Genomic DNA, 27,388 nt, shown 5'->3' on the forward strand with positions numbered 1-27,388 from the left:
CTCGAACTCACGGACCGCGAGATCGTGACCTGGCTGAAGTCGGACGCTTAACCGACTGCGCCACCCAGGCGCCCCTCCCCTTACCATTTTTTAATTATTTAATTTAAAGAGCATCTCCTTAACTTATCTGGAATTTATTTTGTGTCTAGTGCAAAGGGGGGATCCGAATTGATTTTCCATTCTCTCCCCACAAAAACAAACAAACAAACAAACAAAACAACCAGCTGTCCACACAGCCATCAGTCAATGAGGGCATCTGATCACATACTACATATAAATGCAGGGGGCTCCGACTTAGTTGTTCAGGAATTTCTCTATGGTGGCACCAGCACCAGGGCCATACTGTTTTAATTACTGAAGGTATGAAACATTTTTGCGTGTCTAACAGAGAAAATATGACATTTACTTAATAGTCAGTTGTTCTCAAGTATTTATTCTTCCAAAGAGACCTCAGAAAAATCAAAAATTGATGTTTAATTACACAAAATTAATTACAGAATAATTGAGATCACTATAATATGTAATTTTGTTACCCAGGAACACTGTGTTTCTATTTACTTACATCTTCTTTTATATCCCTCAATAAAATTTTCTTTATACAAGTCCCACATTTTTTTTCTAAAGGCTACTTCTAGGTATTTTATTTTATTGCCATAATAGTGTTATCTTTTTCTAATATGTTTTCTGATTATTTATTAATGGTATATTGGAAAGATAATGACTTGTATTTTTAACTTATATCTAGCCATTTAAAATCAATCATTATTAACCTATTTTTTTTTCTGTTGGTCCTCATAGATTTTGAGGGCATACATGGTCCTTCAATAATGAAATCTCTCAATTTCTGATACTAAGTGGATGGAGGAGAATTTCTGTAACAAATTAAATAACAGTGGTCAAAGATCAAGTGTGTCCTTTCCTCAGTCTTGATTTTAATAGGTGTTTATTTTAAGGATGGTGATGCCAATGTAGGTTTAAGACAGCAACCCTTCCTCAAATTAAAGATTTTTTTTTATTTTTAGATATTAAAGATTTTTTCTCTTTTAGAGGATGCTGTTGCTTTTAAATGCATTTATCCAAATGATTGCGTGTTTAAAAAATATTGGCATAATTCTATTATGAAGTATTTACAGTTCTTTTTTTTAAGTTTATTTATTTATTTTGAGAGAGAGAGAGAGTGAGCAAGCAAGCATGAGCAGGGGGAGGGACAGAGAAAGGGAGAGAGAGAATCCTAAGCAGGCTCCTCACTGTCAGCCCATGTCTCGATTTGGGGCTCGAACTCACCGGGCTTGAGATCATGATCTGAGCCAAAATCAAGCGTTAAATGCTTAACTGACTCAGCCACCCAGGTGCCCGTATAGTTTTTCTAATGCTAAACCATCCTTAAACTCCTGGAGGGGAAAGCTTACTTGATTGTGGCCAATGATTGTTTTAAAATACTTTAACTATGAGTTACTAGGGTTCATTGACAGTTTTCCTATCCATGTATAGAGGTAAGACTGGTGCTAGATTAAGAGATGAGGAGAGAGAAGGCTGAATGTTTTGGGAGACCTCCGGCTTTGGCTTCTGATATGGGTGGGGCCCTCTATCAGGGAGGAGGCAAGGAAGGGACCCAGGAGAATTGAGCAGCATGAAGAACATGATGAAAACCTCACCTACTCAATTTACCCTCTCCTACTCTGACTATTCAATGTCTTCATAGCTATCCGGAAGAATCCAGTCTAAACATCAGCAGCCTCCCCAGACATTGCTGGTTTCATGGGGTTGCGTGTTCAATGAGATGCCCTGTTAAGTGAGGTGCTGGATATTGTTTTAAGAAAGCTATGCTTCATCAGCTTCATTCTCAGATGTCCAAATGACCAGGGTGCCCATGACTCACCAGGATGTAACACAAGTCTATTATGATTTTATTATTGCCTTATTCTACTCCTTAGCATTTGATTACACAGTGATTCTCTTATTTTATTATGCTTAGATGTGAGATTATAACTGCATTCCTTAGAAATGATGTAAAATTCAAATAAGCCTTTCCCAGTGAGCTTAAATTGAGAGGTTTCACTCTACTCATTTTTTTCCCCTGAATTTATTAGGGGGTTACTCTGTGCTTTTTTTACACAAGCGAGTGAAGATTGTGTGAACTTTGCTATTTTTTATTATACACCCTCTTTGATTTCTGAGCCTTGGAACCTATTTGTAATGTCACTAGATAAAAGACAATGGTGGGTGTGAAATTTTTTTTTTCCTCAAAAGATAGTATCATGAGTAGCATACTGCTCACCTACCCGCCCACTTTCCCGGGGGAGCAGAGATGATTGCATTCTTCAGTGGCCCCTTGGTTTTAATTAGAGGCTTGATTTGTGGATGAGTGATCCTACGTCAGGGAAAGTAGTCCTCCACCCAGCAAACCTTCTGCAAAAGGCAAACCTTCCCAAGGGAAGAGGCGCAGCTGCTCTCATTTCCCGCCTGGACCACCTAGTGGGCACCTACTGGCCAGCCTTCCTGCCTTTAGCCTGCTCCTCTCGCTCTGCCAATCCATTGTCCACACTACTGCCAGAACGAGCTACTTAAAAATAGAAATTTCATGGAGTCGTCCTGCTTCATTAGCTTTTCATCACTTTCTGGAGTCGAACATCCAGGAGAGGGGCCCTGCTCACCTCTCCAGGGTTATCCCATTTGTATAGCGGAGTCCTCCCTGCCTGATCTCATGCATCAAGCTCTAGCAAAACAAACTTTTGTGCTCCCCAATGTACCCCCGCCCCCCCCGGCAGTGTACAGCAGATAGTTCCTTACCTTCATGTTCTCCCTATTACATGGAGAGCTTCCACTCTAATGCTTTCTAAATGCCCCAGGCATTTTCCTACATGTCCTTTGGGACTCAGCTCAGGAAGGAAGCTTGACCTCAAAGCTAGGTTGAGTGTCCTTCCTCCATGCTGTTAACACCCTGAATGTGACTCCAACATGGCACTAGCTGTGCTATTGTAATCACTTAAGATGGACCTGTAACACCCCTGTGGACCTTGAGGGTAGGGGATGCATCTAATTTTTAATTTTTTTTTTTTAAGACTGAGACTAATCCATCTTTGAGTCTCTGATGTCTAATACACATCCTGGTCATAGTAGGTGCCCAATAAATTTTTATTCTGTGAATGAATGAGTTACCTCATTTTTCAGGTGGGGAAATGCACAACCAGGGAAGGGCAACCAGTGCGGTAAAAGGATCACCAGATGGGAATCAGAACAGGGTGTTGTAGTATAGTTTCTGACCTGGTTACTCTACTTCCTTGCCAAGAAGCAGCCTTTTCTAAAAAGGCAAATGTGATAAAGTCAGCCTATTGAACACATTGAGGTCCATGCCCAAATGCTTCTACCAGATGCCCAAAGAGTGGAGAATACCTGGGGCCTCAGCAAGGTTACAGCTCCTGAACTGTAAGTTTCACATTTTATTTCACATTTTCTTGAAATTTGCATTACGCTCTCCAAAATGTCTTCCTTTACAAATTGAAATACTCAACAACCCCAGTGTCCATTGACAGATGAACGGGTAAAGAAAATGTGGTATATACATGCAATGGAATGTTATTCATTGCCCCAAAATTTGGAAAGTCTACCCTATGTGACAACATGAATAGATCTGGAGGACATAATGCTAAGCAAAATAAGTCAGTCACAAAAGGACAAACACTGCCTGATTCCACTTATATGAGATATCTAAAACAGTCAAACTTTTTCTAGAAGAAGAAACTAGAATAGTGGTTGCTAAGGAATGGGAGAAGGGGTAATGGGAGTTGCTGTTCAAGGAGTATAAAGTTGCTGCTATACAAGATGAATAAGTTCTAGAGATGTGCTTACAACATAGGGCCTATAGCTAACAGTATGGTATTGTGCACTAAACGCTTATTAAGGTGGGTAGATGTCATGTTACACACATACACACAAAAACAATAGCAAAGGGACACAAGGAAATCTTGGAGATGTTTGATACGTTTACTACCTTGACTGTAGTGATGGCTGTATGTTTATGCCCAAACTTATCAAACTGTATATATTATATACATTAAATTTGTGTGGATTTTTTGTGTATCAATTAACCTAAATAAAGCTGGAAAAATTTGAAACATGTTTACAATTAATTTATAGTTAACTTACTCGACCACCCTTCAGTCTTCAAGTAAATTTAGCATTCTGAGAAGAAAGACCCTGGTTACCCTCTGCCTATGCCCAGCTCACTACCATCCGGGCAACTAGGCAGATATAATGAAAGAAGAGGAACAGATATGGATCCTGGATTCAGAGAAGCCTGGATCCAATTCCAGGTCGGTGACTTATGGGTTGTTTCACTCTGAGGAAGTTACTCAACCCCTTCGGGCATCAGTGGTTGACTCCACAGAACTGGGGTGATGGCACAGTTCCATCAGTGGAACAGCTTGGGTGGACACCAGCAAATTGCGCTTACACAGCGGGTGTCTACTGCTCTCTCCCTTCAGCCAGACCATCAGGTGCTCTTCACAGCCTCTCCCATCCACCACCACCTCCAGCTTGTTTAGAAATGAGACAAGATTTCCAGTCACAGTTGGTCTAAAGTGCTGGGAGAATTTGGGGCTGACATAGTGGAAAGCATTCACATACACTTGAGGCCATTCCTTCCTCTGCCTCCCTAACCTAAACTCAATGAGCCAATTCACTGAGCTTCTCATGTCCAATTTCCCCATGTGTAAATTAGGATAATTATACCATCCTCGCAGAGCTTTAGTGAGGATTAACTGAACTAACTTGTGTAAGAATTTAGCAGAGTGCTTATCACGTATTAGGTAGTGAGTATGTGGGAAATTTATTAGGTTATTGAGGACCCACATTATAGGAACCGGATGGAGTAGGCAGGAAAATGCTGTCCCCAAAGGTGTCTACATTCTAATTCCTGAATGCTATGAATATGTTCCTTTACATGGCAAAAAAGACTTCGCAGATGTGATTAAACTTAGGACTTTGAGATGGGGAAATTATTTCTGGATTATCCAGATGAACCTAAGGTAATCACAAGCGTCCTTAAAAGAGTCAGAGGGAGAGATGTGAGAAGATGAGCAAAAGAAGAGATTTGAGGAGGCAATGATGCTGGATTTGAAGATGGGGGAGAGGCCATGAGCCAGAGCCTAGATGGTAGAAAAGGCAAGAAAACAGACTCTCCCTAAAAGGGACGCACTCCTGCCAACATCCTGATTTTAGCACAGAGAGACTCATTTTAGACTTCTGACCTCTAAGAACTATAAGATTATAAATTTGTGCACTCAGTTTGTAGTAATCTGTTAGGTAGCAGTAGGAAACTGAAACACCAGGTGACTACATTTTGGAACACTGATAGAAACAATGGCCACCAAACTCCTCTGATCACTAGGTACTATGACACTAGCCGTCTTCCTCACCTTCTCTCATTCCCCCAGTACTCCTTCCCCGGGTTAACGATACTGTCAGGGGCTGAGAAGGTGTTACCATGCCTGAAATGTGCCACTAGGAACCACATCTCTTTTTTTCTGGGCAAAGGTAGAGGGGAAAAAGTGCAGGGATGTGTGCGTACCCACGTGTGTGTGCGTGTATGTGTGTAGATAAGGACATCTCAAAACGAAAAAGTGTGCCATACAATGGGGGCAATAATTCAGCCCTGCTCAACTCAGGATGCCCAACCTGGCAAGCCAGGATGAATGGCAGTTGCCATGGAAACAGCATCTCTTGGCTTCTGCCCGCTGCCTCCTTAGCACAGCTCTGCCATTGTGCAATCCAGTTACCACCCAGTGCTCAGCAGCTCTGCACACTGACAGGGTCTGGCGTATCTAACTAAGCGTGGAGCACTTCTGCTATCTCCCCCCTTTCCACAATAACTTCATGGACTCAGGAAGCCAGGAAGTGTGAGAACAGGGATGGGAGGCTGCAAAGCACAGTGGACAGAGCACTGGATTCAAGATTGCCTTGTTCAAATCCTTTCTCTCCTCTGAGCCCACTTTCCTCTTTTGTACAACGAACAGGGGGCTGGCCAGGATGACTCATGAGGGCCTCTCTAAAAACTGTGAGATGACTTTCATGGGAAGATGATAAACTGAGAACAGGAAGAGGGCAGAGCTAAAGAATGGTCAGGTTGATGGCTATTTGTCTGTGTTTCTGAAAACCAGCCTTCCCCACCAGAGGGAAAAGCCCCAGGAGCAGTTAGGTGGAAGGAAGCCGCTCTCTATGTTATTCCTTGACAGAGGCATGCCCTGTTTCACAGTGAACGGGCCACGAGTCCACCTGCCTGCTGTTGAGCTCCGAGGGTGTTGCTTCTTTATTGTTCCTCAGGGACCATATCATGGCTCTTAAGCCCTGCCACTGGCCAGGAGGGACTCTGGGGCCCAAGTCACACAAAGCAGGAGGCGCTCCTCAAATCAACCTGATTAACCAGCTAACTTTTCTAAGGATGCTCCAGTAACTCCTGACCTCCAGTGCTAGTGTCCAGCAGGGAAGTTGAGAATACACACAGGTAACTGCAATCCAGGGTCTACATGGAGCTCATCTTGGTCAAGATTACCTGTTTAGAAAGCAAATTCACTTTGCTCCATCAGCTCATGCCACCTACCCTTGTACCACCAGTCAGCAGTGGGGTGTCTGGAGAAGTTCCATCCTTCCCCATCTTTGTGGGACTTGTTACAATGATGCAGAAGGGGTCTAGGGAGTTAGCAGCCTTGATGGGGCAAGGCTACACTATGCCATTTCATAGCACTTCATGATAAATAAATTGGAGCTCATTAATTAAAAATGAGAGCCGACAGGAGCCAGAGCTGGCTACAGGGCCACCTGGAGTCAAGGGACTGTGTGTGGCTTGCTTGGGCTTCACTCTGTGATGATGTTCGCAGTAGGTGAGTGCCTTGTTCCCTTTACCTGGACCTCCCAAGGGAGTATGTCATAGACCAAGGGAACAGCTTGAGTACAGGGTTGAGGTGCAATATTGAAGAATGTTTGATGACTGTAGGCAGCCCTTAGGAATAGTGCAGTGAGGTTATCAGGTCCTTTGGCAGATAGTCTGTCACCTACCTACTGTCCCTTCCCCAGTTTTTCACTAACTTGGCTTTTGTTCACAGCATCAGCGTTCCCAGCCCCAGGCAATAGATGATGATTGGACTAAAGCCAATAATAGCAATCCTGTTCTTTGCTTGTCAATTTTTTATTTTTAATTTTAATTTTTATTGTTTGTTTGTTTGCCAAGAAATATAGTTTAGGCCAAAGAGACCAAAGAGTTAAGTCTGCTGATGGTGAGTGGGGTGGAAGCATTTCTTGGAGATGTTTTTATTTCTTGATATAAAGGGACTGATGCAGCCGGTACCCTTTCCCTTTCTCTGGCAGACTCAAATGATGATATGCTGCCAGATGGCTGCAATCAGCTGGGATCCATGAAGGTAAGGCCAAGAGAATCCCACAGATGTTCAGAAGTCATGATCTAATACTCAACAAATGGCCATCTCCAAACTTCCTTTTATGTGAGAAAAATAAACTCTTATTGTTTAAGCCACTGTCTATTGGATTTCTAGTTATTTGTAGCCAAGTAAGTGACACAGGTCCAGTGCAAGGAAATGGAATTTGTACTTTCTCTAGTTGGAAAAGCCGCCCCCACCTCCATAGGGGAGCTTTTGTTGTTGCTTCTAAGGTTATTTTAAAATATGGGGCGCCTGGGTGGCGCAGTCGGTTGAGCGTCCGACTTCAGCCAGGTCACGATCTCGCGGTCCGGGAGTTCGAGCCCCGCGTCAGGCTCTGGGCTGATGGCTCGGAGCCTGGAGCCTGTTTCCGATTCTGTGTCTCCCTCTCTCTCTGCCCCTCCCCCGTTCATGCTCTGTCTCTCTCTGTCTTAAAAATAAATAAACGTTGGAAAAAAAAATTTTTTTAAATAAAAAAAAATAAAAATAAAATAAAATAAAAGTCATACATGTGTGTTATGAAAACTTCAAACAATAAAGTATATAAAGTAAGGAGTGAAGGGTTCCCTCTCACCAAAACTTCTAGAAACTAAACACTATGAAAAAGGAAGGATGTGGGGAGAGATGTGTTTCTATGCTATACATATGTCTATAAAGTGTTTTGCAATTGGTCTTTTTCATTTAATGAGGTAGCATGGATCCAGGTTTTTGAGGAGGTAGGATATCATGGGAGCTGTACTTAAGGAAGGTGAAGTTGATACGTAATCATTAATCTATTAGCAGGGCATAAGCAAATCAGACAAAACCTCCCCGGTGGAAAGGAAAATGGGAAACTGAGATTTATTGGTGACTTCCTGAATGGAGGCACTATGTCAGGCATTTTCATTCAATCCAGCTTCTCTGAGAGATTATTCTCATTTTACAGAGGCTCACTTAGAATCTGAACCCAGTTCCTTCTGACGCCGAAGACCTTGGTTCCTCTGTTTCACCAACAAGGAGGTTTGCATTTTTCCATGGGTGGCCTGTTATAACAGCCCTCATGTTCTAGTGCCCACAAAGCATCTTTCTGGTGGGTCCTGCTGGGAAGCTAAAATGCTCTGGACCCGATCCATGGGTGCCCCCTTTGGGGCTGGCCAAAGCTGAGTGAGTGAGGCAGGGACAAACTGGCAGGGGTTTGGAGGCAAAGGAGGATAGGAGAAGAAACCAAAGGAAGTGCCACGTGGAGCCCATCAGGCTGGCTTCCTTGCCTACTGCTAACTGAAGCTCTTGGGAAAATGACAACTGGCAAAACTCACAGTGAAGGGTAATTATGCTGTCAGAGGCATCTCTGATGCTCAGGGCTGGGAAGATCTGCCAACAGGATTCATTGTAAATATGTAATTGCTGAACGTTGTTAGGCCAATGTTTGCCCCAGCTGGAAATCTGACAATAGGAAGCCAAAGTTTTGATGCCCCCTCCTATGCCGCCACAAAAACAGAGGTGGTAAGAGAGACCACCAAGTCTTCTCCTGCCTTCAGCTATACCCAGGGGGCTTTGCCCACGTGAAAGTCTCTCCTGATGTCATGCCCTCTCCACCACTGCCCTGGGGAATCCCACCCCAGTTCAGAGACCAGTTCTAATTTGACCTTTTCCAGAAGTCTTTTCTGATAGCCCCCTTCTGTGCATGTTTCCCACCCCCCCCCACCCCATTTCCCTTTACCTTATGGCCTTAACTATTTATCTTTTGTCACTTATACTGGGAGCTCTTTGGAGCATGATCTTATCTGAGTTCGAGTTCTTAATCACCCTAAAAGTCACTTAAATGCCAGGAGGTATGTATGTTTTTATGGAATGAATGAATAAATGAATGAATGAAGAACTGGTCAGGGAGACATGTATCCTTTGCTTCTGGGCAACAGGATGGAAAGTGAGAAGGTGAAAAAATAGGCTTTGCACCAGTAGCTCTGTCTGGCTCAGGAGAAAACCAAGCATCTTCCCACATAGGGTCCCCCTTCCAGGTGGGGAAGAAACCTGGGCATTAAGAGTGTTTACCAAGAAGGACGGATGCCTGGGTGGCTCAGTCGGTTAAGTGTCCTGCTTTGGCTCAGGTCATGATCTCATGGCTCATGGCTTTGAATCCTGCGTTGGGCTCTCTGCTGTCAGCACACAGCCTGCTTCAGATCCGCTGTCAACCCCCCCTTCCCTCCCCTGCTCATGCTCACTCTCTCTCTCAAAAAATAAATAAACATTAAAAAAATTTTTTTAAAGAGTGTTTACCATGAAGGAAACATTAGGGTGAATGTTCCAAGAAGAGTCCTTAGAGGTAGTTTAGTCTTGATGCCTTTTGTGGTGAGAGAACAGGCCGAGAGACGAGAAATGTCTTGTCTGAGGTCTCCCAGGGACAGTGGTGGGGCTGGAACTAGAACACTTATCTGCTAACATCCAGCCCAGAGCTCACTTGGCAGCCCAGGCTGCTTCTGTTTACTATCCTATGGTCATCATCTGGATTTGACCATAATGATATCAGGAATGTAGACATGTGTATAATTCATCAAAAGTTTTCCAAAAATTTTACTCTACTTGTCAACCCATTTCTTTAATTGTTCTCTATGATTCTTTTTTTTTTTTTAATTTTTTTTTCAACGTTTATTTATTTTTGGGACAGAGAGAGACAGAGCATGAACGGGGGAGGGGCAGAGAGAGAGGGAGACACAGAATCGGAAACAGGCTCCAGGCTCCGAGCCATCAGCCCAGAGCCTGATGCGGGGCTCGAACTCACGGACCGCGAGATCGTGACCTGGCTGAAGTCGGACGCTTAACCGACTGCGCCACCCAGGCGCCCCTCTATGATTCTTATTTTTGACCTCAGTTAATGTTTTCTGTGTACTCACTAAAAATCCCTGTTGAAGATTCGAGAGGTTACTCCTGCAGCTGATACCATCACAGAGCCATGTTCTTGCTTGTTCCACTTAAGTTGGCCTTCCTGGCCATTGGTAGACCACAGTGAATCATGGGTGAAGGATGCTGCACTATACAGTATGAGCTCCCAAAAGCAAAGGAAGATAGGGGATAATTAGGAACAGTGAGGGTAGTGGACTTGGGGGTGGCCTAGGGAGGAAAGAGAAGGAAGTCAGAAGGCAGGATGTGGAGGAGTTGGGGGGAAGAAATGGCATCACTGGACTGTGGTCATTTGTGGCATGGTTATGTGTCTTACTCATCCCCTAGCATTGAAGACTGTGCCTGAGCCTGGCTTCAAGAAGGGTTTTGGGAACTCTTTGTTGACTGAATGAATGAACTGTAGAATGGGTAAACCCACCTTCTGGGAAATGAAACTACTGCTGTCATCCAGAATAGTCTGTCCCCGTTTAGCATCATACTAAAGCCTAGTGGTACCTTGGGATGCATTTCAAAGTCATCCTGGAGCTTTTTCAAAGTATAGATGTTGATTTCACCTCCTTTATGTTGAACCAGGAGAGGGAGGGGTGGACCCCATCTGGCATGTGGAAAGTAAGAATGCATACCCTGAGATTAGGAACTATTCTTTTAGATTCTTCCAGTTTCCCCAACCTCTTCTGGAGATGGCCTTGCATTGGCTATAGATACATCTCTGTAATATCTGGGGTGATCTCTTCAGTAAAGTTTGGTGGGGCTGAATGTCTATAAGGATTTTCCCACATTCACTCCTAACCCTACCCCAGGGGTCTCTGATGAAGGACTGATGGGATGTTTGTGGGCAGGGAAGGGGGCTTTTATATTGGGGAGCCACTTTAGAATGGGAGTTCCTTGCTGGCCAGTCCCCCAACACAAGCCACAGGGATCACACAGGTGTCAAGCACCCTCTGGGGCCACCCTCTGCTTCACTCCTAAGGGTTGAGAGCATTAACCCCAAAAAGGATCACATTGTAAGGAGATTCTTCTGCTGAAGGAGCCAAAGTCAAGGAAGGAAGAAACTTTCAAACACACCCATTCTTTCTCCACCCTTGGCACACATTCATACCTATCTGCTTGGAGTGAAGAGTTAGGCATGGCTTGTCTAATTCTCACCCCTCATGATTGACAAAGTCTTGCCCTGCATTGCCTACTCGTATGATGTGATGTGAATTTTAGCACACAGAAAAGGTCCTTTCCACAGGTCTTGAAATCTCACCATTATTATTTTGGCTTTCCTAATAGGCTGCAAATTCCTTAGCATGGCATACAAATTAAGTCTAATCAGTCATTGGTATGGGAGTATAAATAAATTAATTAGAAACATTTGGGAGAGGGGAGGGCAAGGGTAGAAGAGGGTGGCATGGGGTAAGGAGCTATGGTGTAGAGAACAAGGCCCAGGAAACACAGTTGGCTCATTTCACACTTGGAGCCACCACTATCCTCTTCAGAATAATCCTCCAAACTTTGTGCTAGCCAGGAAGAAGTCCACCTTTTGGCCCAGTTCAAGCCCCTTCTTAGATGAAGGCTTCCTGGATGAAGCAGCTGTACATGAGCATACCACAGCATATTTTTCATATGGCATGATCACCCTTCATTTTACCTCTGTGCAAGCATGGTCTCTCAACATAATTGGAATCCCTACAACAGAGCTGTGTGTCAGGCATTGCTATCTCAATCATGTAGATGAAGAAACTAAAGCTTATATAACTTGTTCAAGGTCACACAGTAAAGGTCAGAACTGGGAGATCCAAAATTAAAACTTATACACTGGTATAAGTTTTCAGTGGTTGTGTGACCTTAGACACGTTACTATTCTTTGTGCTCAGCTGTCTCATCTGTAAAGTGGGGACACTAATGCTACCCAGTACAAAAGGCTGCTGTGTGGTTAAAATAATCAATATACAGAACATACATGGAATTGTGCCTCATACATAGTAAATGCTACAGAAGTATTTTCTATTATTATTGATCTTGTTATTGTTAATATTCAGTATTGCTTCCAGAGGATCCTATTTCCACTGTTTCTCTCATGGAATTTACTGACACACAGCAGAAAGTCGGTCGATATTAACTCCCTTTCCCTTATCTTTCTGAAAATTGCCATCAGGATCAGAAAAATATCACAACCGCTTGTTTTATGGAACAAAAATTTCCATAATCCGTAGGAGAAGCAGCCAACAGTGGCACTACTACATCAAAGCAAGCAGAGTTCAAGGCCTTGAGATGTGGCCCTTGCCTGGCAAGAGTTCAGAAGAAGATTCCTTGGAAACGCATAGTAGATACTGAAAGCCAAGGCCCTGTCATCGAATGCTTCCAGTCCCACATCACTGACACATTGCAATCCAATGTCATGTTCTCGGTCCTCGACGGGCTTGTTCTGATAAAGGGCTAACTAATGGGCAGGAAGGGGAACGTTTTGCCAAAGCGCTTCTTTCCATTAGATTACGGATGTATTTTTAGTGTGGCTGAGAAATAGCTAGGATCTTGACTTGCAAGATGATTTTGGACTAGGAAAAAAATCTTAGCCCCCCCCCCCAAAAAAAAAAAGATTGCAAATGCTTGCTGCTATTGGGAGTTCCATGTTTCATTGCCACCTAGCTCACTATGTTAAGATGGGGCTCAATATGATTTCTTCTGGGTAGTTCCCTTAGAGCCTCTTCCCAGAACTACCCATTTTTCACGGAACCTAGCACAACATTTACCTCAATGTATCACCATTTCCAGTTTCATTGACAGGCTCCCCCATCAACTGAACAGCTTGAGTGAGTAGCCATGACTGTTGGTTCATTTCAGTGATGCCAGTTCTTAATTTGAGAGTGTTGTAGAGGAGATGCTTGATAAGTTTAATGAATAAATGGATGGATGGATTAGCTCGCTGGCTGGCTGGCTGGCTGGGTGGATGGGTGGATGGGTGGATCAGCTAGATGGAAGGATGGATGGATGGATGGATGGATGGATGGAATACAAAGACCAAGAAGTCATTCTGCACTGGTAAATCTTACTATGAGCGTGACTACAGATCCTATGTCTCAGCATCTCTCACCCATTGTTAAGTGTTTGTCTCTCATGGCGCTATATTTGCCTAATGCCACCGCAGGCCTGCTTCTCATGTTGTGCTCAAGTCATGTAGGCAAATACATGCCTCTGCTGCCAAACTGACACCAGGAGAGAAATGCCAGCACTAATCATTGTCTACCAGTCCACTGCACACCCTGTAGAGGCACCTCAGTGGGGACAAAGATTCGGGGAGTAGGTACAAGAAGAGGGCAGAGCTACAGGGGTTAATATTTTAGTAAATTATGGACAACAGTTTCTCATGTTTAAAAAACAAACTCCACTGACTGACACATATGTAGTGACCAATTGTTGGTACCTTTATGGCCACAATTAAACTCTCTATTTAGTTGAAGTTTCCATCAGGCCCCAGTACAACAGAGTGAAGACCTGGGGAGGTTGTCAGACCCAGGGCAGGCAGCAGAGTAGAGTTATCTTGGCATCACTTACTCTCAGTAAAGAAGAATTACACACACAGAGTGAGTCCATTTCTGCTTGTCCTGGCCTCAAATCTCATCCACAGAGAAGCTCAAATGGCACCCCAGCTGTACATCTTGCACCTGACCTTTAGAAGAGAGGCTGTTGACAGACACCCTCCAAAAATGTACCTTCTGGGCAGAGACTGCTAGCTGTCTTCCATCTAGCTTTCTCTCCTTTCAGAGTCCTTGACTTCTTAGCTAGGCACATGGCCATCCCAAATTAAGGCTACTTTCCCAGTGTCCCTTGCAGCTGGGTGTTGCCCTGAGACTAAGTCCTGGATATGGCTGAGGTGATGTGTGCAATTTCTGGGGCTTGCCCTTAAAGGGAGGGATATATTCTCCCATTCCTTCTGTCTTGTCCTTCCCACTAGCTGGAAGGTGAGACTGTGGTGCGCTACTTGGGGTCATGTGAATCAGAGCAATGCCCTAGGAAGGGGCACCAGGAGAGAAGGGGATTGAATTTCTGATGGCTGTGGAGCAGCGCTGCAAAGCTGGCTTGGACTTTCTGTGAGAGAAAAACAGTCTTTAGTCATGTTGAAACCACATGAGTCTGTTATACTCAGTTGAACTTTTATCTTAACCTAGGCACCCTCATACATAAATTGAATATATATATATGTGTATTTGTGTGTATATGTATAATATCTCTCTCTCACACACTCACTCAGCAGGATCTTCATTTTCAGGTATTAATTCAATTGAGTTTGGTCCTTCAAGGAAGGACTTCAAGGAAGTCATTCATCCATTTGAACAATAAACATATATTAACATATGTCTCTAACACAAAATAATTGGGCATCTTCGATATCTTTGAAACCTTAAGAGGAAATGATAAGACTGATTCTTATGAAAACAGTCATCCTTGCTTGAGATATATCATGTTAATTCTCTATTAGCTGGAATTCCCAGTTACCCAGGACATTCTTCATTAGTCTGGACACCAAGATTTTTCTATTCAGGTGGCTGGTTCAGGTGGCTAATGCAACCCACTCCCAAAGTCCCCCCATTGTCCTCATCCTGAAAGCTGAATGGACAATGACCCCAACTCCTGTCATCCCTTAACACTCCAAGACATCCCCTGGTTTTGTCTTATGTAATCTGTCCAAAGCTGGCTGAATCCTCATCTAGTGAGTTATCCCAGCAACCCAGCTGTGTCATCTTGAAAGATGTCTCTGGGCACCAGCTTCTGAGTCCACAGGAGATTTGACTGAGGCCAAGCCGTAAAGCCACAACCTATTAGCTCTAACAAGGTGTCATCATTTATTGCGTGCCTGGTAGACATGTCACATTTTTTTAAAAATATGGATAAAAGTAAGTCCTACCTTGACTATGCAGTGAGATTTACTTAGAAAGCAGACACAGTCATCTATTTTCAGAGACCATCTATGTCTTTTATGATCTCCCTTGCATTTCTTCTAAAATCCTTTCAGTTTTCACACTTTTCTCTGATAATCTCATTCCAAACTGAAACGTCACCAGCCTAATTTCCAAATCATCAGCTAGCTTTTTCATATAAGACATCTCTAGTTTTACATTTTAGCCTTTCATCTCCTCTTTGGGGAAATAATATTTAAGGAAGTCCATGGACTACTCTGTTTTGCTGGCTAGCGCCTCACATCTTCCTAAGAAAATTAGCTAGTCGCTTGACTCTGAGAATGTGATCCTGATACGTTATGTTGCATCCTGCTTATTTAAGTATTCTACATCAACATGGTTCTCTATGAATCTCTGTGGGTTTATTATTCTGGATAACACACTATAAAATGTTTCCCTCTTTTCAGTTATTCTTCAGATTGAATTTCAGTTAATCTATAAGAGAGGGCCTTTTATTTATTTATTAATGTGTTCTGTCAACCAACCAATTTTTGTCTTTGATTGCTGGGGATACAGTGATGAATAAGATACAGTCTCTGTCCCTGTGGGTAGTTGCACAGGAAAACTGCTAGAAAGCCAAGTGACCTATAGTACAGGGACATTCAGGTTTAGCAGAAATCTAACAGCGACAGCCCCCCCCCTTGACTTCTAGAATCTTGGCATTGGAAGTGAACTTAAGAGGTCATATGGTTCTCTACCTCATTTTACAGAGGGAGAAACTGAGGCTGTGCCTACACCTAACCTTCTATCTCTCATCCCCTCATTCTCTTCTTCTGAGCAATACTGAACTTCTGTCTGTTGGACATGGAGTTCACTCTCATATCTGCCTTTGTACTATATTTTATTCATTTCTAGATCTCCAGAAAAAGTAGCTGGTGGGGCTCAAAAAATGTTTCATGTGGTCCCACAAATGTTCTGAGGGAGATAGGGTGGGGATTACCAGGCTTTTCAATAAACTGAGAGTCTATGACTCAGAGAGGTTGGTAACTGGCCCAGAATCATACAGCTTGTTAGCAGCATTGTCCTGACCAGGACTGGGGCTTCTGCCTCTCATTCTCATCTTTCTTTTATTAAGTAGGATGCTTTCTCCTACAGGGAACAGAAGACCAACTAAAGGCGGCCTAAACCATAAAAAGTCAAGTATCCCACAAAACATATGGTCCAGATACTGTTTCAGGACTGATCCCACAGATCTTGGATATCACCAAGGGCCCAGGTTCTTTCTATCTTTCTACTCTACCATGTTCAGCTTGGCTGCAATATCTCTCTTAAGTGTTGAAAGGTAACTATAGTTTCTTCAGGTATCATATGCACAGCACAGACACCAGCATGCTAGTCTTTTAATGAGTGAAGAAAATATTTTCCACTACCTTCCTAACCCCCCAGCAGATCTTTTCTTAGATCCCTTCTCACTACGATAAGGTAACATGCCCACATACTATATGCAAAGCAGACTAGGAAAGTGTGTACCTGGATTCTTAGCTTCTACAGTGGGAGGCTGGCCACAACCAGAGAGAAAGAAGAGAGGAGCGGAGGATGGCCATTGGGTAGGTGACCAATCATGTTTGACACCTCATTTAATCAAGCCACCCCTCCATGTCTCTTTAGGTCAGTGCCACCCATTATGGGCATGATCTCATAATTTGTGGTCATTAAATGTACTTGAAGAGGAAGTTGCAGTTCTTCATGGTGGGTGGGCTTCTCCAATCTCATAAGATAGTCAACCCACCAGGTTTTCCACTGACCCAACTCCAACACAGCCAACGAGAGCTCTCACACTGTCAGACTCTGCATCATTGGTACACTGGGAGGCAACAAAAGTAGGCCTTCTGTTGTCTGATGGGGAAATATGGACTTGGAGAATGAAGAATTATCCACAGCCCAGCAGCAGGGGAGCAGCAGAGCCAGGATGCAGACTCATCTCTGACCCCATACCTCTTACTCCTTCCCCCTGCCATACTTCAGCTGTAAGTCATCTGAAACCACACTGGTCATTTATTTGAATGTTTTTAATTAAAGACTATGCTTAGAAAAACCACACAAACCACCCGTAAGAGCAGGGATCAGGACACCTGAGATTTCCATCAAGGATCCACCTACCTCGTAAAGAGCACTAGCAGTAGAGTCCAACTGTCTGCATTTGAATGTTGCATGATCTTGGGAAAGTTATTAACCAGCTTGTGCCTCAGTTACCTCATTTGTAAAATGGAGGCAATCGTAATACCTTCCTCATACACCCTTGTGAGGATCAAATGAGTAATATATTCAGAGTGCTATGCTTGGAACAGAGCCTGACACTCAATAAGCATTCAATTAATGCTGGCTATTATCACCTATTTATTATTCATCTGTGCATCTAGCCACCCTCTGATTTATTCTAGAAAGGACCTAAAGTGTGCCTAGTTTCTATGGTGTTTTATGTTGTAAAGCCAACCAGCACGCCCCCACCAGGTGACTGTGGAAACACTGTGAACCATACTGATAAAACAGACCATTTATCTTTATTTTCAAATCAAAACATTTGTGCGTGTGACAGTCCCCTAGAGCAGACAGTAAACTTGATTGCACAAGATAAAACCTTCTCTGCCACCTGCCTTAATATCTAGTGTTGGGATGCTTTGCCTCAAATGGGATCCTGTCCCTCTGGGTCAGCCCTCAGTGGGGGCTATGCCACACGACCCAGGGACACTGTTTGGATGCCGTGTTCAGAGGATGTCATGTTTCTCCCATAGCCTTTCTCTGGAGTTAATGTAACACCTTCAGGCTGTTCATTTCTGCTTCAGAGAAGCGCAGGGAGGGGTGGACTGGCTCAGCTGTCTCACCTCCCCAACCACTGGGAGCCTTCCCTCCAGCACCTGTGCCTGGGGCAGGCTCTTCTCTTCCTCCCTTCCCCTCTTTCCACACAGGAGCTGGACCAGACTGGAAGGCTTACAGAGAAAACCTGGGGAAGGCTGGTTCTCATGACTGAAGGCCAAGACAGCCCTCTGCAAAGGGAGGGACAGTCCCCTGGAGCAGATGGCCACTTGAGGCCTCACAGAGCCGAACAGACCATGAAAGATTTCTGCTGTAGAAGCACACGGTGAGGCCAGTGTCCTCACCCTGTGCTCCTGTCACCAGTCCTCAAGGCTCCAGTACTAATGAGAGTGACCTCATTGAGCATTCATTGAGAACCTTTAATGTCAAGCCCTTGCAAGGGACATGCAAAGAATCATTTAACAGCTTCAGAAGCTGAGAAAAAAAAAGGGGGGGGGGAGTGGAGGGCCCTGTGCTAGAACTCTCAGCTCTTTAACCATCCCCTCTCCCCCCAGTTCAGACTGCTGTGTCTGGCATCAGGGCTGCCTTTCCACAAAAGAAGCCACCTTTTCAGTAACACGTAGATATCCTAAGCCACTCTAAGCCACTCTCTGGGTCTCTGATAGAGGGATCCAAGCCCAAAATGATAGTACGCATAACCTTACCTTATATCTTTTTGTCATTTAGTAGTAAAATATATACACAAAAACACAGGACAATACCTAGCTTGCATTTTTCCCTGAAAACAACGTAAACCACACTAATAACACCATCCATTTGTCTTTAGTTTCAAACCAAAACATGTTGCGCTCACTTTTTAGTTGAGAGAAAAGGAATTTCATCTACAAGGAGGGGGCAGAGGGGCCTGACTTCATAGATGCAGCTGGTTGCACAGACCAGGCCTGATGGCCTTCACGGAGCACCCAGCGTCGCTGTTTCCACCCCAGGAGATTTAACAAATTCACCTTCTTCTCAGCAAGTCACCACCAGCTCCTCTCTGTGACAGAAACAAAGACCCAGGAAAGTCTTGCTCCCCTAGGAAGTGGAGGGCCCCCAGCCAGCAGCTCTGCTTGGAACTGGACCAGGGTGAGAACTGGACTAGCCTGGGGGGTGGGGTCAGTGACTGGCACTGAAGGGAGGAGACAGAGAGGCTGCCTGGGCAGACAGGTTATGTGAAGTACAGTTTCAAAATGTCCCTGAGCAGTGTCCCGGTCATTCCAAGATCAGGGTCTTGAGACCTGAGAGAGTGTTTTCACCTGTCTAAGTTCTTCGGGGGATCTCAGCACCCAGCTTGCACATCACCCCTCTTCTCCTCCACCCAGGAAGCCTTGCCGGACCCTCCCTGATGCTGTGTCTCCCTCCTCCTCCCCTGAGCTCCCAAAGCTCTCACTGACTCATATCCTACTTAGCTCTCCGCATTTGGCTGTTTGGGAGGCTTTATCTCCCCAGACAGCATGGGACTTGCTGGTTCTCTCTGTGTTTAGTCTTGTGCAGCACAGACAAGGTACAGACAATAAATACCCACTGAATAACTCAGCCAACCTTTTCTAAGTTGTTCGCTTGAGGGCACACTGTGAGCTCCTGCAGCCTTACTCACTGAGTCACCAAGAACACTTACGAGGGAAATGAAAATGAACTGCTCGGGCCTGACACTGTCGTTATGTTGTTTTAAGAAGCATACAACACCAGGTCACCCGAACGTCCATGGTCATCTAACACATCTTGGCAGGAAACCATCTGTTTGCTTTGTCCACAACATTCAGGACTTCAGGGCTTTTCTGGCACTTGTTGACCTCTGTATTGGGCTCCACTCACATCTCCAACCTCACTTTTCCTGTGATACCTGTTTGGTCACTTGACATTTCAGCCAACACATTTCACAACAACTTGCTGAGTATGTCCCATACCATTCCCGGGTCTCTCTGCCCTTGTGCCTTGCTTAGATTCTCCCTCCTCTTAAGGAAATCCTTAAGAGCTACAGATCCTACTTATATTTCAAGGTATCTTGAAATCTTCACTGAAGGTACTTCTACAGAAATTTCCTAGGCTGGGTTCTCTGCACTGGTCTTGGGACAAATAAAACTTTCTCTGTTATCTTTCTGCTATCTATATAGACTGTTCTGCTAGGCCTTTAAGTGAGTGAGGCAATCTGACTCACATTATGCAACCCCATAGCTCTCGGCTACAAATTTGTTATAGATACCACTTGATAGTGTTTGCTGAAGGTGGGAGACTGCTAATAGCTTCTCCGGATTACTATCTGCAGACGATTCTCTTACATTAGAGCTAATGAGGCCCTTGGATATTTTGTAGGTAGATTTAGCCCTATTTTGCTGCTGACCTCCTCCATTTCTCCCCCATTTAGGACTGCATTTCATCTGAGATGGGAAAAGTGACTTAGAGCTCAGGACAGGACACGATTCGTAGCAATATTAGGCGGTCACAGGATGGGAATCCAAGCTCTGTAACTACCTTTAGAGAGAAATGCCAATGGTCCAAGACCCATTCCAAGTGGAGACATGAGAGCAAATAATCAACGACAGCGAGCATTCTTCTGGCAGGCGTTCAGTGGGCCACAGGAAGGTAGGGAGGAAATGATTCCCACCAAGATGGGTCAATGGTATCAGATCAAACCCCCGTCACCCTTTCAAAGGGTCAGACAAATTCAATGTAAAGCAGTTTTACAGTGAGAGGTCCAGACATGATTTTGTATCTTCAAATCCAATTCTGTAACAGAAATGGGCTACTTCTGCCTCTTTGGCTTTATTTCCAATGAGAAATGGATTGTTCTTTAACAATTAGCTGCAGAGAAATGCTAGAGGGAGAGTAGGTCCTTCTGGCTTGAAACCTCCATAATCAGGCTGGAGTTGAGGCACAGCATTTGGGGGGTTAACTGGAGCGATAAAGAAACAGCTCCATCTTGGACTCCCCCCCCCCCCCCCCACTCCCAAGGGCTTCAATTTCCTCCTGTGTGAACGTATCCTGAGGGCAGAGAAGTTGAGGTATCATCTAAGAGCATTCCTTTGGATATCATGGCTGCAATGGCCATTGATATCTCTCTAACTGACACCTGCCCTATCATTGGAAAGCAAAATCCCAAGGTTTTTATTTTGGAAGCCATCCAAAATAATTTCACACCCTGTGAGACAGGAGAAGGTTATCACTTCTACCCCTCTAGGATAAATGCTCTCTCCAATGCAAGACGCGATGGTAGCCAACTATTCCCTGAGACAATCTCACCATAATAAAATGCTTTAGAGCCTCACATGGGACCTTGTTTTCCCAGAACTACAACTTTATTGTCATTTCTTCCTCAAGATTTCAGTCCCTAACTCTTGTTTTCCACATTAATTCAAGCTGAAGTGCAGCCTCAATCATGTTGGCAAACATTCCAAATGGAAATGAATTCCCAGGTTCTCACTAAAAATTGCAACGTCCTCACCAGCCCAATCTGGATGACATTTTGTGTCTTATGTAATGTCTATTTCCCGAAGGAATTAAAATGTTTCTGTATATAGTTCTGCCGACAAATTTTTAATAAGGCCTACCTACTCCTAATTACCTCTTAGGAACAAGCAGTCTGAATCCCTGAAAACTGATCATCCAAAAATCTGTTTTGAGCCAAGAGTTTTATTTTCAAAATTGATTGGAATCAGATGTTGAGAAGCCATAATAGCCATCTCTGTCACATTTTCTTTTGATAAAATATATGGGGGAGCCAGCTCTTGATGTCACAGCCCAAGAGATTGGGCAATCTGGCATCTGGAAGCCCTCCCACACCCATGTGCCTGAGCTCAAGCCACTGCTGAGCCTCTCCAGGACAAGATGATTTGCTGTTTACAAAGCACTTTGGTTGTCTCTCACATTAAGTTAATAGCACTCAGAATAGTCTCCCCATTTGACAGATTAGGAAACAGAGAGTCAGAGTGTTTTGTTGATTTATTTAACAAACTTTTAAGCATAAGACTGTCCCAAGTTCACATGGCTAGTGTATGGCCGAGGCAGGTACACATCCAGGCTTCCGGTTAAACGACACCACATTTATGTGTAATCAGGCAAAACACCAATAGCACTGTAGGCTCTGGGGGATGGAGAAGGGCTCTTGCTAGTGAGGTGAGAAAAGCTTGCATGGTTGTGCTTTAAAGACATAATATCCTTGTGAAAGGAGGTGGGGGGACCAAAGTCACAGGAAAGCAGAGGAAGAGACTCTTCTTCTTTGAGAATGGAGAGATCAAGGAAGGCTCTCCTGGGAGAAGCTTTTGAGCTGTTTGTTCTGTTTTGTTGTGTTTTTGTTTCAGCCTAATATACTCAGTCTGTGGGCCTCCTGCCAACACCCTAGGAAGGGGCTCTCAAACACAATAATCATTTTTTATTCCAGCTTTTTGAATTCTGGTCAGTGGGATTCTTGAGTTTCCAGACAGACCTACAGATTCTTATGTCCAAACCACCTTTCCTTTGAGGATTAGCTTCAATATCACCTTCCCTGCCAGCCCTCCCTGGGCCCAGAGACCCTTCCTTGTCTTTCATGGGCCTCCTCACAATCATAGATATATTTATATATGAAGTCTACACTCACCTATCAGGTCCTTGAGGGCAGACCAGACCACAGAGGCCCAAGGGAAGGAACCCTGACATTCCCGGTGGATTCACTCCTACACGGTATCCGGCACGTAGGTGTGCTTAGGAGAGAATGACAGGGAGGGATCACATTTTATCTTATTGGGGCCTTCCCATTTTCATTTCCATGGGGCTCTGAATAAAACACAAATTAATTAAGGTCCCCAAATCAGGAAAACATCGCCTACAAACTGGAAACTAATTTAACGAGGTGCAGATAAGAAACTTGCATTCTTATTTTCTGCCAGGTAAGTTCATTTGAAAGTATAGTTCAAAAGGAGATGTTTCTCCCTTTGTATTAGTGTAAGACACACTAACTCTGCTGTTGTGGGAATTAGAATGTCAGCCTGACAGTGGTTAGAAGCATCTTTGGTGATTCTTAACCTTTCTTCAGACTACCGAACACTTTATAAATCTGATGAAAGCTATCCCAAAAGAGTATACAGACTTTTACATACCATCTCAGCATGTACAGAATTCCAGAAGCCAACCCAAGGATACTCCCAGGTTAAACTCTAGGCCAGTACTTCTCAGCAAGTCCATCATGGATTTTCTCCATTAGAACTGTCTGTGAGGTCTTACTAGAAATCCATTTATTGGGGCTCTGTCCTAGGCCCAGTAAAACAGCAACACTGAGGAAGGTGTTCATCAATCTGCTGATTAAATAGCCCAAGTGATTTTGATACACATTCAAGTTTTTTTGTAATTTTTTAAATGTTTATTTATTTTTGAGAGGGGGGGAGGGGCAGAGAGGGAGGGAGACACAGAGTCTGAAGCTGGCCCCAGGCTCTGAGCTGTCAGCACAGAGCCCGATGTGGGGTTCGAACTCACAAACTGTGAGATTATGACCTGAGCCAAAGTCGGATGCTTAATCGACTGAGCCACCCAGGTGCCCCAATACACATTCAAGTTTGAATTGGTCATGGATGTAGATCAATTTTTTCATTTGCCAAGTCACTTGTCCAAAGTCGCACAGTAAACAGGGCAGAATGAAATGCAAATGTTTTATTCCATATTCTATAAAACAAAGATTTTATACGTAAAATCTTACATTTATATGTTTGCATATAACTTCCAGGAAGCATGCCTTTTTCTTCTGATACTGGTTTTTAGGCATAAGAACACAATTTGCGAGTTAAGTTCTAAAACTCTATAAAGAATTATAGAATATGGTTTTGATACATCATTAACTAGAAAAATCTCCCTTGGTCTATCAAAAGATCTTTATCATAAAACATTTAGGTGCTCCAGAGTCTGTGACATCATTTCTTTTTATTTGTTTTAATACATGTCTCTGAGTAGTTGTGTCAATAGAGTTTTGGTGAGTAGACTTACATTTCCAAAGCTTCAGGCCCAGAAAATTTCTTATTGAATGGGATTCCATCAATATTTTTTTTTAAGTTTTTTTTTTTTTTACATTTTTTTTTTAACGTTTATTTATTTTTGAGACAGAGAGAGACAGAGCATGAATGGGGGAGGGGCAGAGAGAGAGGGAGACACAGAACTGGAAGCAGGCTCCAGGCTCTGAGCCATCAGCCCAGAGCCCGACGCGGGGCTCGAACTCACGGAGTGTGAGATCGTGACCTGAGCTGAAGTCGGACGCTTAACCGACTGAGCCACCCAGGCGCCCCTTTTTTAAGTTTTTTTAAACGTTTGTTTTTGAGACAATGCAAGAGACAGAGTGCAAGCAACAGAGAGTCAGACAGAGGGGAGACACAGAATCTGAAGCAGGCTCCAGGCTCCGAGCTGTCAGCCCAGAGCCCGACGCGGGGCTCAAACCCACGAACCGCAAGATCATGACCCGAGCCGAAGCCAGATGCTCAACCGATTGAGCCACCCAGGCGCCCCCATCAATATATTTTTGTAAAATAAACGTGGTACCAAGGTTGAAAAAGGTAAAAAAAAAAACAAAAAACAAAAAACTATCTACTCAGACGTTTTATCTTCCAAAAGGCTAAGAGAAAAGTTTGCTTTTAATCATTGCATAAATTAGCTTCTTATTTTAGTATCTCATTTTGAAATTAACCTCTCCTTTTGCCCCACCAATAAGCATTTATGTCATTCTGCCTTGTATTGGGCTTAACTGTGTCTTCTCAATTAACCTGTGAGATCCTGGAGGACAGGCAGGACCATCCATTAGTCATTTCTCTATGTCTTCACTACAAAGCTCCCTGAGAAGGAGATACACAATCAGCATTTAATATAATTCACTCAAACAAACGCTTACTGATGTTTGCTCTGTGGCAGGCTCTATCCTAACCACTGGGTCTCATGTTGATTGAAATGAGGTGACTATGGTCTACAGGACTAAAGAATGAGCCTAACAAGGAAGACCCGTGCCCAGACCTGTGTTTTGCGAAGCTCGCTCCTGCAGCTGTATGTTGGAGGGGCTGGAGTGGGCTGATGGGGGCTGCCATGGAATCCAGTCATGAGGCAGGGTTGTGGGCTGCGGGGACGGTTGGCAAGCCCATCTTTAATACGCGTCCTACCTTCCCTCTTTCTATGACACCAGGCCTCATTTTTCTGAACCTCAGTTTTAAACATTTTTAAACATGGACTTAAGGAAGGGGTTCCTTTACATTTTGGATGCAAAGGCTTCTGAAGTTCAGAGTTTGTGGCTCTGGGCCTTGCAGAGGGGCCTTTCCCATTATTTTGCTCCTCCCCACACCCTGAAAAGAGTGGTTCTACAGCAGCCAGGTGTCTCTCCTAGAGACTGAAATGGGTCATACTGGTGACTGTACCCGCACCAGGCTGACTACCCAGACAGGAGGGCAGCGGCCACGGGCAGAGTTGCTCACTCAGCCGGATTCTAGGATGTCTCAGTGTCCACACTGAGACAGAAGGAACTACAGAAACGTGCCTATTCACCAGGGTAAGGACCGTGCCTTGCCAAATATTTGCACTTTTCAGCAGCATTAAAGGAAGTTTTTTCTGTTAGCCCCTCTCTTGAGCCTCATTACACAATCCACATCTTTCTCTGGGCTTCTTCCTTCTAGCATATCGGAGCTGTCTTTTTTTTTTTTTTTTCTTCTCCTCTCCCTGTGTACACAGCATATTTCCTCTGTGGTTCTGCTTTGTATGATGTCCTTGGACAACTCTGGAAGGACAAGAAGACTTTGCTTGCTTTCTGACTATTTGACGGAAGAGCATAGGCTGAGTTTGAATATGGTTGTGAAGAGGCTGCCAGGAATCTAAACTCCACTCAGAAAGTCATATATTCTCTTCTTGGAATAGAAAAGTCCATTCTGGGGTGGAGTGAGAGAGGTGGAGGAGGTGGATGATGTTGGTAGATGTACATCAGTTGTACCACAGCTGAGCCGCGTTTAATGTTTATATGCCCCCCACCCCCCATCTTGAGGCTGGTGCTCTTCCAGTGCTGAGTACTTTCAGTGTGTAAATGAAATACCTCATTTCCTGCATTTCAACTCCTTCTTCAAAGGCAAACTGCTCTCATTTGAAACAAATAGTGAGGAATGTGGCACACAGAGCTTTCTTAAACACAGAGTGACAGTTTGCATGACCTCCAGTGATATGAAAGTAGCTTTGACAAATCTCATTTGTCTGTACTTCCCTTGGGGCTGAGAGTGAAGACAGTTGTGAGGCTCAGGCTAACTCCTGGGTGATAAAATGTTAGAAGATGTGACTTTCAAAACTATGGAGAGTGGTTTAATCATTTAAGAAAACACAAATGATCCCACTTCTCTGCAAAAGCAATTTATATTAATTGAACAATAAATGCACTTCTCAGCACTTCTACCTGAAAGAGCTCTACACGATAAAAACTAATTTCTTCGATCTTAGAAATGGCACAGTGATCTTATGATATACACACAGGCCACCCTAAGGGTACCTTTCGACACACATTTAAGGAGATAGTTTTGTATTTACCTGCGGCCCCCAGCTGCTCAGCTTTGTATTAATGAGAATTCTGTGTCCCTGACACTCATCAGTGGTCCTTACAGGGTTATTGAGCTTTTAATCATGCAATAAGCGCCCATCTGCAAACTCACCACCTGAAATCGCAGCTACAACGTAGATACAATCTGTATCTAACCCTGTGGCCCTACTCCTATCAAGTCCCTTGCCTCTTCCCCATTGGATGTGGCCACCAGTCTGGATCCTGTATTCATCAATCTTGCTTTCCTTTTTATATGACTTTATTGCATTTATTGGTAGTCTTGTAAAATATTTTTGTAACCTTCTTTGTGTTTAATTCAGAATATTTTAAGACTCACTTTTTGCACTTAACGTTTTAGTGTCACTACAGATCAACTGTTTTGACTGCTATGTGAATACATCACAATTTATTTTCCACTCTCCCTCTGATGGGCATTTGGGTTGTTTCCCAGTTTTGCTATTGTGAACAGTGCAGCTATGAGCATTCTTATACGTGTCCCTGCTTGTGCAAGGATGGAATTGCCAGACCACAAGCTATGTGAAACATTCAACTTCAGGAGGTAAAAACAATGCCTATACAATCATCCTCCACACATATATTCATGCGGATGGTTCAACTGCTCAAACTGATTGCTACACTTAAAGGATGAAAGCAACGTTTTCTATTTGGTATTTTAGTCAGAAAAAGTTAAAAGAAAAACAATGCATTTTTCCACAAGCCTAACGGTAGATAAGTGTACACAAAATAGAATGTCTTAGATCTTGCCAAATCTAGAAACAATACAACTGATAAACTCAGACAAACCAAAATAATACCACTGCAGTAGAAATTAT

At 43.8% G+C, this 27,388-nt stretch overlaps 1 protein-coding gene across 1 annotated transcript in view; it reads right to left on the reverse strand.

The window, feature by feature from the left end:
• The window catches only part of VSNL1 (visinin like 1), a 99,706-nt gene that overhangs the window by 31,134 nt on the left and 41,184 nt on the right, over positions 1-27,388 (reverse strand). The window lies entirely within an intron of this gene.

Source organism: Lynx canadensis, chromosome A3, assembly GCF_007474595.2.
Source record: "Lynx canadensis isolate LIC74 chromosome A3, mLynCan4.pri.v2, whole genome shotgun sequence".
Lineage (NCBI taxonomy): Eukaryota > Metazoa > Chordata > Mammalia > Carnivora > Felidae > Lynx > Lynx canadensis.